This window comes from Euprymna scolopes, chromosome 27 (genome assembly GCF_053919585.1).
Source record: "Euprymna scolopes isolate OS-2025 chromosome 27, ASM5391958v1, whole genome shotgun sequence".
Taxonomy (NCBI): Eukaryota; Metazoa; Mollusca; class Cephalopoda; order Sepiida; family Sepiolidae; genus Euprymna; species Euprymna scolopes.
Genome location: NC_136508.1, coordinates 26,804,755 through 26,819,145, shown reverse-complemented (window position 1 = coordinate 26,819,145; position 14,391 = coordinate 26,804,755).

Genomic DNA, 14,391 nt, shown 5'->3' with positions numbered 1-14,391 from the left:
AGACGAGTGAATCTATCATAATAATACGTTATCTGTATGAATTAGAATATCATGTTTAAGCGTATTGTATGACCGAGTAACGCCGGGCTACGAGTATTTATTGTAACATTACAATAATGTAATCGCTAATAAAAACAGTATAGTACCTCTTAAAATACATTAGATAATTTAGAGTGTCTGGTAACTATGAATACATTAAACCTAGAAAACTTGTTTGTCAGAATTTATTCAAAGATTTTGCAGTTGTAAATGCAGATATCATAAAATAACCACCAAAGAAGATTAGTGATATTTTGACTTTTTTGTACGTGTTTTAAGCGTATAATGTCTGGTTTTATAAAAATGTAAATTTCTCAGTTTGGAATGTAGTTTTTTCCCCATACACTTTAAGGTTGTAGTATAAGTAAGCTCAAGTCGAAAGGAATTTAAAATTAATCCTTAAAAAATGTTTCTTTTCAATGTTTTTTAGTGGTCTTACATTTTTTTATCAGTGGTGTGAATGAAAATATATACCGTATATTTTGAAAGACAAGAAAAATGCGAATTCGGTTAGCGGAAACAGCATGTTTTCAAATGAGTAACACATTCAGCAAGACCAATTAAAACCATTCTAGGTGAAATTACAGCAAATTATCAAAATATGAAAGCATCAGACAGAAAGAAAGAATGTTACAACATAGGAAAACCAACAGTTTAATGTGATTAAAACGCGCATATACTAGCCTGCATCTTTTATAAATTCCTTTACTTAATCCTATGATGAAATACATTTGATTCGTTTTTTTATTTTACTTTTTTTTACATCGTGGTCACCACTTATCAAGGTCCGGAAGCCACTTGGGGATAAGGGTTATTCTGTGCACCGTAATCAATGGGATAATATCGTAGTTAACGTTAGTATTGGAGATTTGATGAAGTGTCTTACTTAACAGGGCGGTTCATCAGGAATGTGTTTATGTTGGACTTGAAGATATCCAAGTTGTAGTCAAGGGGGAACAGACAACGGAAAAGAGTTCCACAGACGGGCACTTCTAAGAAAGGAGCTTTGTTCATGGAATCTACGTTTTGATTTAGGCACAGATAAATTGTGGGGAAAAATATTGACAATAGGTTAAGCTAGACGAGTTTTTATCGTGACGGATTGGCGAGGGGGATCAGGGATTTGAGCTCGGACGAGTACTTGCCATGGAAATAACGATAAAACCAAGACAGACTTTAATTGAGAAATTATACTGTAGCTGGAAATCTTGTGAAGTAGGCCTTTATGCAATACATCGAAGACATTTGATATGTCACGAGCAACTGCCCAAGAGATGAAGCCTTTGTCGACGGATTCACTGATTCCTATGAGATATCACAGGTAGAACATCTGCAGTAGATGTAGCAGAACGGAAATCATATTGCATGTCACTAAGAAAATTATTTCTGCTGGGATGGTTGACTATTCTCTATTGAATATGGATTCCAGCAGCTTACCCATGATACACAGGAGACTTATTGGTCTGTACTGAGAGGGAGATGACATCACCCGAATTCTTAAATACAGGACATACTGATGGGGTTTTCCCGGGTGTTGGGAGGCACTTCTCCTTAAGGCAATGCTTAAACAGATTTGTAAGTATGGGGACAAGTTCTGGTTGAAGCTTTTTCCACACTATAATTTGAATGCCGTCAGGGCCAATTGCTTTACGGAAATCAAGGTTCTTGATTATGATGACGACATCCCGCACAGATATTTGTATGTTGCATAGAATGCTGTCTGTTATAGGAGGAAATACAGAGAGTTGATGATCTACGTCGCATAGGGTAGAAAAAGCTGCATCGTTCTTGGTAAATAGCTGATGCTGAAGAGATGATCTCAGGTCCATTGATGATGGTTGGGATAGAACGCACGTTTCTGTTCCGGATCCTGTTTTCTATTTGCCAAAACTGGTGGGAACAAAGCCGCTGCTCAGGTATTTGTATTTAACAGGTTGGGCATATAGCTCTCTTGCATTTTTTACAGTGGTTGCTGGCAGTCCTGAAAGCAGCTTTAGTCTCAGTGCATCTATCACGTTGGTAGCGACTTTTTCGCCACAATAGGAATTTTATGTATTTATGTCAACTTTTGGGGAAATGAAACATTAAATGGAAGTAATAGGAAGACAGAATAAACGGGGAATGACATCCAGAGAGAAAAAGGGAAAAATTAAAGAGAGAAAGATAAAAGTGAAGTGGAGAGAATAAATGAGTGAAAGGAAATAAGATAAGAAAATAAGTGGGATAGGGATTTTATTGACATCAGATGATAGTATGAATTATTTTTGACGTCATTTTCATTAAATTATTAGGAATCTTCAAATAAAGTCTTATTTAGAGTCAGAATCAATATATATATATATATATAAAATATATATGGCGATTAAGCTACACTGAATATTAGCCTGACGAATCCTATAGTTGGATGAAACGCAGAATATTCAGTGTAGCTTAATCGCCATATATATTTTATAAATTACTAACTAGCTCTACCTACGTATTGAGCACTTTTGAAGTAAATACTTAAAGTTTACGCATAAATCTATACTTCCGTATAGTAAATTTATGTGAATAAATGAAATAGTTATATATATATATATATATATATATATATATATATATATATATATATATATATGTAGTAATTTATAAAATATATATGGCGATTAAGCTACACTGAATATTCTGCGTTTCATCCACTATAGGATTCGTCAGGCTTATGCGCGAATTTTGTGGTTGCTTCTTGTTTTTATATATGTTGAGGATTTCTAGTTAGCCAATCAGCTTTCTAGTATCCACCGTGTGCCCTCCTATCAGCAGTAGGGCATGCATTTTATCGAACAAAGGATCTGTTTTAGAACTAGGTTAGTGGTTTAAGGTAGATCTTTTCCTTACTTTTTTATATGTATATATAAATATACCTATGTGTACACACATACATGCACATATATATATATATATACATATATGTGTGATCGTTTATGTATATTCATGCTTATTTAATTTATTTATTTGTTTGTTTTCTATTGTTATTGTTCGTTAGTATAACAAACTAATCACAGAAAACATTACAAAAAACTACAAAAAACTAGACACAAACGAATGCGACTACATAGATATAATAAATACTGAAAGTAAACAAATTACCGATAAACTAAAAATTAGCGATAAAGTTGGCAAATTGCAACCTAGAGTCATACATTCTGCTTAAAGACCACAAATGGGACTTTAATAATAATCCCAGCACCCGCCTGATGAACCCAACTAAACCAGAAATAGGTAGAATTAGACAAAACTATACTTTCTAGAGTAAACAAACAAATCAAACAGGACCTAGAACTACATCAGTGGGCAAATACTACCGAAGCAATCACCTGGTTTAAAAATATAGAAAACAAAGATAAATGTACGTTCATACAGTTTGACATCATAGACTTTTATCCCTCGATAGCCGAAGAACTTTTTAACATTGCCCTAGAATTTGCCGAGGCATACACTGATATATTCTCAGAAGAAATCAACATCATTAAAAAATGTAGAAAATCAGTTCTAATAAATAACAATAACCAATGGATAAAAACTAAAATGAAACATTCGTTCGATTTGGCGATGGGTGCCAGAGACTCTGCAGAGGCATCAGATCTTGTGGGATTATTCATTCCATATACCCTCACAAGCATATTCGATACTACGGTTATCGGCCTATATAGAGATGACGGACTAGCTATAATAAAAAACTCCAACAAAGTTAAGGGAGACAACTTTAAGAAAATAATACACAAAGAAATGAAAAAATTAGGCCTAAAAGCGGACGTATCAGCTAACATAAACATAATAAACTTCCTGGACGTCACGTTAAACTTAGATAAAAACACATATGAACCATACTTAAAAGCTAGCGCTACTCCAATTTACGTAAACCCTAAGTCCAACCACCCACCATCAATTATAAAACACATTCCTAACTCGATCGTAAGTATACTCAGTAATAACTCAAGCGATGAAAATGCATTTAACAGACCATCCAATATTTACGAAACAGCCCTAAAATATAGTGGATACAAAAATATCGATATCAAATATACGCAACAAAACACCAACAACTATAATAAAATTAAAAATAGAAGAAAAAGCACTATAATTTAGTATACGCCCTCATACAATCAAATGTTAAAAACAAAACTTGGCAAGAAATTTCTATATCTTATTCAAAAACACTTTCCCGCAACCAACCCCTTACAAAAATCTTCAATAAAAATACCTTGAAGTTATCTTACAGTTGTTGCGAAAATTTAGAGATGATAATTAAAGCACATAATAACAAAATACTAAATGAAAACAATGTAAACAACAACAAAATAAACAATAAAAAAGTAGACACCATGACAGAAATAAAACAAACACTAGCAGAATTAATAATAATAATAATAAAAATAATAATAGTAATAATAATAATAATAATAATAATAATAACAAACAAACCCCGGACAAGAACAACCATACCATAAATAAAAATACTAATAACGTTCAAGATAAATGCAATTGTAGATACCGCACACTTTGCCCAGTCCAAAATAAATGTCTAACAAAAAGTGTAGTTTATCAAGCTACACTATTCGTGAAAGAAACCCCGAATAACAAGAAATATTACATAGGCATGACTTCCTTGGATTTTAAACCCGATACTATGACCACAAAAGTACCTTCAAAAATAAAAAAACAACGTATAAAAACAACACTAGTGAATAAATACTGGGAACTCAAAGAAAGCGGACATTCGCCGGTAGTCGAATGGAAAATAATGAGACAAGCTACCTCGTCCAGACATTTAGACGGCCCATGTAAATTATGCCTCCATTAAAAATTTGCTATCCTGTACTTTAAACAACCTCAAAATCTAGTAAACTGTAGACGAGAAATAGCAAACAACTGTGTTACAATATAAAACTTACTCTAGGATAGCGATACAAAATCGCTTTAAAACTAACAATAACAATAGAAAACAAACAAATTAATAAATTAAATAAGCATGAATATACATAAACGATCACACATATATGTATATATATATATATGCATATATATGTGCATGTATGTGTGTACACATAGGTATATTTATATATCTATAAAAAAAGGAAGGAAAGATCTACCTTAAACCACTAACCTAGTTCTAAAACAGATCCTTTGTTCGAAAAAATGCGTGCCCATTGGCTGATAGGAGGAGGCGCGGTGGATACTAGAAAGCTGATTGGCTAACTAGAAATCCTCAACATATATAAAAACAAGAAGCAACCACAAAATTCGCGCATAAGCCTGACGAATCCTATAGTGGATGAAACGCAGAATATTCAGTGTAGCTTAATCGCCATATATATTTTATAAATTACTAACTAGCTCTACCTACGTGTTGAGCACTTTTGAAGTAAATACTTAAAGTTTACGCATAAATCTATACTTTCGTATATTAAATTTATGTGAGTAAATGAAGTAGTTATATATATACATGTGTGTGTGCGTGTGTGTGCATGTATATATATATATATATATATATATAACTACTTCATTTACTCACATAAAATTAATATATGAAAGTATAGATTTTAGCGAAAATTTTAAGTATTTACTTCAAAAGTGCTCAATACGTAGGTAGAACTAATTAGTAATTTATAAAATATATATGGCGATTAAGCTACATTGAATATTCGGCGTTTCCTCAACTCTAGTATTCCTCAGGCTTATGCGCGAATTCTGTGGTTGTTTATTGTTTTTATATGGTCCTCTTCTGTTGAGGATTTTAGTTAGCCAATCAGTTTTCTAGTATCCACCGCGCCCCTTCCTATCAGCCAATGGGCATGCATTTTATCGAAAAAAGAATCTGTTAAAAATTAGTTTAGTGGTTTGAGTCAAACATTTTCTTTTATATATATATATATATATATATATATATATATATATATATATATATATATAATATACATATGTGTACATACATATATGCAAATATATATATACATATATATACATACATATATGTGTGATCGTTTATGTATATTCATGTATATTTAATTCATTTATTTGTTTATTTTCTATTGTTTTTGTTAGTTTTAAAACTATTTTGTATCGCTATCCTGGAGAAAATTTTATTTTGTGAACACAGTTATTTGCTATTTCTCTTCTACAGTTTAATCGATTTTGGGGTCCTGTAAAGTATAGGATAGCAAATTTTTCATGAAGGCAAAATTTACATGGGTCGTCGAAATGCCTACACGTGGTAGCTTGTCTTAATATTTTCCATTCGACTACCGGCGAATGTCCGCTTTCCTTGAGTTCCCAGTATTTATTCGCTAGTGTTGTTTTCATACGGTGTTTTTTTTATTGTTGAATGTATTTTTGTGGTCATAGTATAAAAACAACACTAGCGATACAAAATAGTTTTAAAACTAACAAAAACATTAGAAAATAAACAAATAAATAAATTAAATAAACATGAATATACATAAACGATCACACATATATGTATATATATATATATACATATATATATATATATATGCATATATGTATGTACACATATGTATATTTATATATATAAAAAAAGAAAATGTCTGCCTTAAACCACTAAACTACGTTTAAAACAGGTCCTTTGTTCGATAAACTGCATGCCCATTGGCTGATAGGAAGGGGTGCGGTGGATAGTAGAAAGCTTATTGGCTAACTAAAGTCCTCAACAGAAGAGGGCCATATAAAAACGATAAACAACCACAGAGTTCGCGTATAAGCCTGACGAATCCTTGAGTGGATGAAACGCCAAATATTCAGTGTAGCTTAACCGCCATGTATATTTTATAAATCACTATATATATATATATATATATATATATATATATATATATATATATATATATATATATATATATATATATATATACTAGCAAAATTACCTGTCGTTGACTGGGTTCAAAAACAGTCTACAGAGAATGGACTCTGATTTATGAAAGTATGATACGTTATGAAAAGGAAGGGTTGTGAATTTGGGTTGAATTATGGGGGATCAAAACCAAAGCAAAATATGATGAAAGTAAAAATAAAATAGATAAACACCATAATTTATTATACCATACCTATTCACACGTAAACACTTATCACAATCTTCTGTGGATCTATATTAAAAAAAAACCTTGTTAAACTTTGTGACACATTTGCATTCTATGGAAGTCAGGTGCGAACGAACACCCTGTAATTTTATTATACCATATTTCTTCAAACTGAAACATAATTATCTAAGTATACTTACACAGATAGATATGAAAAGTATTTATTAAAGTGTGTGTCTATTTCCATTCTATGGAGGTCAGGCGCGAACGCAAACCCCACAATTTTATTATACCATCCCTATTTAAGTGAAAACATACTTATAAAATTATTATCATGTAAATCTATATCAAAAACATTGGTAAACGTTTTGTTTTTAATTATTTTTTTTTAATTTTCATACTTTGTTGACCAGGCGTGAACGCAGACCCCACAATTTTAATGAACCACCGTTCTGCCAGATCAAACATACCCATTCCTGTGTCTAGATACAACTTCTATCATTATATGTAATCAGTTTTAAAAAATATTCAACCATATAGGAGCCTATTCGTGAGCCCCCCAAACACACATTCAGCTTTATATTATATATATATATATATATATATATATATATATACATGCGCACACACACACACACACACACATATATATATATATATATATATATATATATATATATATATATATATATATATATATATACTTGATAAGACTATAGATCAAACATACCCATTCCTGTGTCTAGATACATCTTCTATCATTATATGTAATCAGTTTTAAAAATATATTCAACCATATAGCAGCCTATTCGTGAGCCCCCCCAAGCACACATTCAACTTTATATTATAGATATATATATATATATATATTTATATATATATATATATACATGCGCGCGCACACACACACACACACACACACACACACACACACACATATATATATATGTATATATATATATACTTGATAAAACTATAGCCGTTCATTACTTCTGTGTACACTTGTAGGGGGGAAAATTACACTGAAATGGATATCTACATTTACAAAGTGTCAATTAAACAGATGAGCATTTTCTGTATCTTTCTTTTTTCTATTTATAATCATTTTCTTCTCAAATGCTAATAGAAATTCCCAAGAATTCATTATGAATTTCAATTTAAAACTGTTTCACAAAATGTGTTCAAATATAATTTACTTTCAGCTTTCTCTTTATTTCTGAATAATTTAGTTAAAGTTTAAATCGATGAAAGTGATGTAAATAATTATTCTAATAAAAAATACGTTTGGACTAAAATTCTCATATTTTAATGGTTTTATTAAGAAAATGTATTTTAACACTAATTGTTTTAATTTATTTCAAACATTCGTATCAAAATGTTAATATTTTTACTCCTTTTGCATATTTGTTTATATGTTGGAATCGTTTTTGCTGTTTTTTACTCTTATTTTTACTTTTGAAATTATTATTTAGTAGGGTTTATAGGAAGATGTATATAACTTCATAGAAAACATAAAATTTATGGCTTTAAACATATTTAACAATGAATATTAAAAAAATATATAGTCTCTCATAATATTTTAAAATAAATATCTTTCCCTACAGATATTCCAGTATCCAATATGTCTACCGATCAAATGAATAAAAATATGATGTTGAACACAGAAAATAAAATATCATCAAAAAGCAAAGTCTTGAAAAATCATGGATTACATAAAAAAATGCGAGCATGAAAAGTAATATGACAAAGTGTTACAGAAAAAAGGGCCGTTCCCTTTTCCTGTAAGTAAGAAAACTTTAGATAAGTCCAAAGTTAGATTAGGATAAGCCGAGACTCAAACATTCTAAGCAAGGTTCATAGATTCAGAAAATGGAATGTTTGAATTTGGCAATTGTTAAATTTCATATAAAATAGTTTAGATATTGTTTGTTTGTTCTCCCTCACCGTTACCTCTCTATTAATGTCGCCTACACGACATAAGATCAAACTTCGAAAAGTAAACAGACGAGTTGTTCAGACTGCAAAAGAAAAATATAAGATATCCTAGTAAAAAATATGATAAATTTACAACTTAAAACATTGCAGCATTCAGATTATTTTTTAATTCAATTTAATTTTTATAATCGCATAGAGGGATAACCCGGCGTTGAACGAGTGTGTCGAGGTTGTGTTAAAAAAATCCGAGTAGAGAGAGATGTAAAAATAAAAGTTGTATTGGGGGGGGGGGTCACAACAACAGTAAGCAGCCCGGATGGAGAGAGGTGTTTAAAAAAGTGGTAGCATGCAGGCAGGTTTGAACACGTAAGGTGAAGAAATAAAAGAAATTGAAAAAAAAATGTAACGTCTTAGTTGATGCGTACATGGCCAAACTGGAAGTCGCGAGCATTTAAATTAAGGGTAGTTAATTGTAAGGAGAAGACGACTTGCGAAAATTCCGACGAAATACCGACCCCTCCTTGTAAAAACCGGCCGAGTTGGGAATGTAGGAATTACTGCTTTGAGTAATTTTTTTGTTATTTGTCCTCCAAGCTGTCGAGCCTCAAGACAATATCGACTTCGTTAGGAGCCGTCCCATGGGTGGAATGTTTTTGGCAAACATGCAAACATGCATTTTATCCTTTTATATTATAGATTCTAAATTCTTACATATTTTAATTTATGAATTTATTATATTTATTATATTTAATACTTGTCTTTTTTCCGTTTCTGTTTTAACAACTGGTCATTTTACTTTTCTAAGTTTAGTCTTATATTAATCATATCTTATATTAATCATGCAATTTTCTATGTTATATACAAATTATTATTAAAAGGAAACCTATTAATAAATTAGATTAAAATAACAAAAAAAAAACACTTTTTTTTAAATACAGGATTACAAGAATATTTTTTCAAATACATTTTTATAAAATATAATATGTATTTTGTAATTACACTGCCAACTGAACTTGGATCATTACATTTGTTTCCTTATCAAAATGAGACAATTAGAATGAGATATCATTTTGTTCAGAAAAATGTGTTTTATTCTATTCATACATTTTTGTACATTTATATTGATAGAGAATTTATATTGATATGGGTGTTCTATTGATATTTATATTTATACTGATGTGGAATTTATATCGACACGGAATTTTTATTGATATGGAATTTATATTGATATTTATATTGAAAATGATATGGAAATTATATTGATATAGACTTTATATTTATATTAACATTTACCTTGATATAGGGTCTATATTGATATGAAAATTATATTTATACTTACATTTATATTGATATGGGATTTATATTCATATGGAATTTATATAGGATATATATAAATAAGGAATTTATATTGTTATGGAAGTTACATTGTTATAGAATTTATATCGATACGAAATTTATATTGATATAGCATCTATATTATAATTGAATTTATATTGATATGGAATTTATATTGATATAGAATATATAGTATTATGGACTTTATATTGATATGGAATTTATATTGTATTGAATTTATATTAATATGAAATTTATATTGATATGGAATTACTATTGATATAGAATTTATACTGATATGAAATTTATATTGATATGGGATTTATATAGATATGGAAATTATATTGATGTTGAAGTCATATTGATATAGAATTTATATATATATATATATATATAATTTATATTGGTTTTGTAATATATATATAAATATGAAATGTATATTGTTATGGAAGTTACATTGTTATAGAATTTATATCGATATGAAATTTATATTGATATAGAATGTATATTATTATGGAATTTATATTGATATGGAATTATATTGATATGTACTTTATATTGATAAAAAATGTATATTAATATGGAATTTATATTGATATGTAATTTATATTGATATGGAATTTATATTAATATGAAATTTATAATGAAATAGAATTAATATTGATATAGAATTTATATTGATATGAAATTTATAGTGATATGGGATTTATATTGATATTGAATTTATATTAATATGAAATTTATATTTATATGGAATTAATATTGATATAGAATTTATATTGATATGAATGTTATATTGATATGGGATTTATATTGATATGGAAATTATATTAATATTGAATTTATATTGATATGAAATTTATATATATATATATAGAATTCATAATGATATGGAATTGTTATTATTATGAAATTTATATAGGTATTGAATTAAAATTAATATGGAGTTCATATTAATATGGAATTTATATAGATAATGAATTTATATTTATATGAAATTTATATTGATATGAAATTTATATTAATATGATTTTTATAGATATGGAATTTACATTGATATGAGATTCATATTTATATTGAATTTATATTAATATAGAATTTATATTGCTATTTATATTTATATGAAATTTATATTTATATAGAATTTATATTGATATGGAATTTATATTGATATAGAATGCATATTGATATGGAGATTATATTAATATGGAATTTGCATTTATATGGAATATGTATTAATATGGAATTTATATTCATGCGGAATATATATCATATTGATATGGAATTCATTTTGATATGGAATTAATATTGATATGGATTTAATATTGATATGGAATATGTATTGATATGGAATTTATATTGATATTTAATTTATATTGATATTGAATTTAGATTAATATGGACTTTATATAAATATGGAAATTATAGCCATATGGAATGTATATTTATAATGAATTTATATTTATATTGAATTTATATTTATATTGAATTTATATTTATATTGAATTTATATTAGTATAGAATTTATACTGATGTGGAATTTATATTAATATGGAATTTATATTAATATGTAATTTATATTGATTTGGAATTTCTATTCATACCGAAGTTATAATAATACTAGCAGGGCTACCCGGCGTTGCTCGGGACCGTATAAACAATGAAAAAACAAAAGCAGATATTGAACATATGTTTGATTCTTAGGGGAGAGGAATCTTTCATCTCTATGTATTATTTGTTTTATCTACCCTAGGACTGATATTGTTCATGTTTTATCCCTAGCATAGGTAATTTACAGCATGTATATGAAATTGTTTTACCTTAGGGAGAAGAGAACAGGTAATATACAACATAATGTGTCTATATTACATCCCTGGCAACGCCTAGAAACCAGCTAGAACATGTATTTCAGTCAATCTTTATTATATCCTGGGCTATGCCGGGAAACCAGCTAATCTCTTTTTAGTGACTTGACCACCAAAATACCTCCCTAAGTGTGTCCTTTCTTTTGAACTTATTAGATATAGGTATCTAGAAATGTGTGTGAAATTTTGTTGAATGCATTGTTCACTATGATTTTCTTATTGTTCTACACAATATCAACTGTAGCGAAATAACACAGTAAACTTAGTGTAGTGTTAGAATAAAGAGCAAAGGAAAAAATTAGAATCATATTTTGTAATTGCAAATCTAAATTTGCTAGCATGTACCAGTATTGGCCAGGTTGTGGAAATTTGGAACTTATAACATATGTAGTGGCCTTTTCCTAGATACCTATTGCTAAAAATTATACTTTCATTTTGTTAGAAAAATCTCTCTTCAGATGCCCTGCATCATTCAAAATAAAAACAAATATTTTTATAATTGTTTCAGTATATTGCTACACAATGTGAAAGTTTTTAACGTTTGTAAAAAAAATCATGAATGTGCTTATATTGCAAAAAAGAAAATATCAGTGCACAGTATTGAAAGTGTTTGAGATTCAAAAGTCTGTAACATTTCTACTAACTTCATAAGATGTCATGTGAGAAACTGAATTGAATATCAAGACATTATCTGAAGCGTTTTTATTTTGGTGTAACATATGTGTTTACAGTGAACCTTAACTTTTAATAAACAGATTGGTATGCAATGACATAGGCTAAGAATCTTTAAAATATATATAAATTGGAAAAATGTGTGAACAAATGAAAAAAAAATGATCCGCTCCACTTGATGACATCAAGCACAGTAATATTTTAGTGAAGAAAATATGAAATTGATGTTCAGTGATTAGTTTGGATGAATGAGAAAATGTAATTGTTTGATGCATAAAAATAACTCAGTTGCTGTATTTGATATTAAGCAGCAAAATATAGTGATTTGAATATTTGGGAAAACATCAAACCAGATTATGTAAAAAGAAAAAAAAAAGATGAAATTAGAAAATATATATTTTATGTTTATGAGTTCTGCCAATCAAAATTTTGTGGCAGAAATTGGGTGATTACCATGCAATTTTATTTTGGTAAAATTCTTAAATTATTAGAATGTTTATTATAATTTCTAATTAGTGACTTGTTATAATCAAAATCCGCCCTAAAGAGTGTCCTTTCTTTTATTAGGTATCAGAGTAGGTATCAAGATTTCTACTTCTATACAAATGTGATATTTCAGATCTGTACATAAAAAATTTGTTGAATATATAGGTTGAGAATTGTTCTGTGTCGCTCTCTCTCACACACACACGCATTCTCACTTTTATAGATATAATAGATAGATTACTCTAGATATATTTCCATATGTCTGAATACCCTATATACAAATTTTCAAATCTGTAGATAAAAAAATTTGTTGAGTATATAGGTTGAAAATTGTTCTCTCTCTCTCTCTCACACACACATTCTCAATTTTAGAGATATAATAGATAGATTATGCTAGATATATTTCCATATGTCTGAATACCCTATATACAAATTTTCTAATCTGTAGATCAAATATTTGTTGAATATATAGGTTGAAAATTGTTCTTACTCTCTCTCTCTCTCTCTCTCTGGCTACCTCACACACACATTCTAACTTTTATAGATATAATAGATAGATTATGCTAGATATATTTCCATATGTGTGAATACCCTATATACAAATTTTCTAATTTGTAGATAAAAAATTTGTAGAGTGCATAGGTTGAGAATTGTTCTCTCTATCTCTCACACACACACATTCTAACTTTTAAAGATATAATAGATTATGCTAGATATATTTCGATATTTCTGAATACCCTATATATAAAAATTTGTTGAATGTATAGGTTGAGAACTGTTCTCTCTCTCTCTCTCTCTCTCTCTCTCTCTCTCGCTCACACACACACACATTCTCACTTTTATAGATATAATAGAAAGATTATCCTAGATATATTTCTATTTGTATGAATACTCTATATACAAATTTTAAAATCTGTAGATAAAGAATTTCTTGAGTATATGGGTTGAGAATTGTTCTCTCTCTCTCTCTCTCTCTCTCTCACACA